General features: G+C 35.8%; 1 long non-coding RNA gene across 1 annotated transcript in view; it reads left to right on the top strand.

Annotated features, from left to right (window-relative positions):
- LOC108725592 (uncharacterized) overlaps positions 1 to 417 on the top strand; it is a 7587-nt gene extending 7170 nt beyond the window's left edge. Inside the window, exon 3 of the long non-coding RNA XR_001936757.1 lies at positions 375 to 417. This is a non-coding gene — a long non-coding RNA (uncharacterized lncRNA). The remainder of the gene's footprint in view (positions 1 to 374) is intronic.
- Positions 418 to 2007: the final 1590 nt, after the last annotated feature.

The raw sequence follows: 2007 nt of genomic DNA, 5'->3' as shown, positions 1-2007 counted from the left end.
GGCGGGGGCCAAGTTCCCAATCCAGCCTCCCCAAAGCCACCGGGGAGGTGGGGTGCGGGGGGTGGTGACCCCTCCCGCATCCATATCACGAGATGACGCGCACACGCGCCGCTTGGGACTAACATAGTCCCAAGCGGGTGCGAGTCGGCAGCCAGCCGGCGGGCCAGGGGGGCTCCCAGAAGTATGCTGCACGCGTTCCTGGGAGCCCCTGAACAACGACCAATGCAAGGACACCCGCAGTGGTTTTAGTGGGTATTCCCCCTTCCGGTTAGGTTAGGTTGGGGACGAGTCCCATATAACCCGGTTCCCGTCCCCCGGGGGGTCCGGGTATGCGTAATGCATTCCCACTGCGTCACCAAAAAAAAAAAAAAAAGGATATGAATATTTTTTACAGGGAGCAGTAAACGTCGCATGTCTAAAGACAATTCCCTGGATCGGATTGCCAATTCTTTAGAGGGTCCAATGTCTTTTAATATTGAGCAAATGGAATAAATTTTCTAATCGTCTTTCAATAAATATTCCACCAATTTCGATAAACCTGCGTCAATGGGACATTTGATAACTCTCCTACTTCGTGATATGAACCTGGAATTATTGGACGAAGTAATATTCGATACTTTTAAAGTAATAAATGAGGCAAAAAAAAGAATAGATAAGTTAATAGATAATACATAAAGTTATAAATAGATAATAGATAAGTTATAAAATAGAGATAAGTTATAAGATAAGTGCAGTTATTATATAAGTATAAGATATGTGTGTATTTGAGCGTATTGTTTGTGTTATTTAATATTTTATTTAGGTATTGACAATATAATTATTATTATATATAATAAATTTTTTTTCAATAAAAAAATTACAACTATATCGAAATATTCTAATTTAAACATGAAATATTTTATTAGAACTTTTAACTTCCACGATTGTACTGTCATGGCACTGCTTCTTCATTATTAAAATAGCAACAAAATTCATTGCGAATATTGACACATTCTCGGGCACTCATATTACTGTTACAGTTTCCAAGATCTTTGAAAGCACAACCATCTTCCAATACTTCTTCAAGATCCTGCATTAAATCCACTTGGAGTGTTTGGATTGTCGGAGTCGACCATACCGATAGGTACGTATTCGATAACATTAATGTTATTTTTCCGAAGCCAATTATGCAAGCATACGGTTGCCTTAACTACACTACGCAAAAAAATTAAAGAATCACTTAGTCCATCCCCAAAAATAGGTAAAAATTCAGAAGAGTGTAACTTCGTAAAAAATAATCATAACGAAATTTTTAAAAAAGCATTTTAAAGCATGAAATCTCTACTTTCGAAATCGGTAATTGATATTTCGATTTGATTGATTTTTTACGTAGCTATACGAACAGAAATGGGTATCCGTCAAATCTGAAAATTTTGTACAAATTTTACAAAAGTATGGCATGAACTAAAAATCGCACACAAATACGGTTTTAAACAGTCGAAAGAGTGAATCTTTACCATCAATTTGCTTTTTTATTGAGCGTTGTACGATTTTTTTTCGACGAGTTATTCGACATTGAAGCAAAATGACCCTTTTTATTGAATGTCGAATAACTCGTCGAAAAAAATCGTACAACGTTCAATAAAAAAGCAAATTGAAGGTAAAGATTCACTCTTTCGAATGTTTAAAACCGCATTTGTGTACGATTTTTAGTTCATGCCATACTTTTGTAAAATTTGTACAAAATTTTCAGATTTGACGGATATCCACTTCTGTTTGTATAATTCCGTAAAAATCAGTCATATCGAAATATCGATTACCGATTTCGAAAGTAAAGATTTCAAGCTTTAAAATGCTTTTTTAAAAATCTCATTACGACCATTTTTCACGAAGTTCCTCTATCTTGAAGTTTGCCTACATCTGAACAGACGATTAAAGAATCATTTAAAATCGGTATTAAAAAGAACCAAAATTAAAATTCATGAATCTCCGTGAAAAATGATCGCGGGACAATGTTTGATAATGCGT

Source organism: Mycetomoellerius zeteki, unplaced genomic scaffold (genome assembly GCF_001594055.1).
Source record: "Mycetomoellerius zeteki isolate Tzet28-1 unplaced genomic scaffold, Tzet1.0 scaffold109, whole genome shotgun sequence".
In the NCBI taxonomy this organism is placed as follows: domain Eukaryota; kingdom Metazoa; phylum Arthropoda; class Insecta; order Hymenoptera; family Formicidae; genus Mycetomoellerius; species Mycetomoellerius zeteki.
This window is presented reverse-complemented; position numbering and strand designations above follow the sequence as displayed.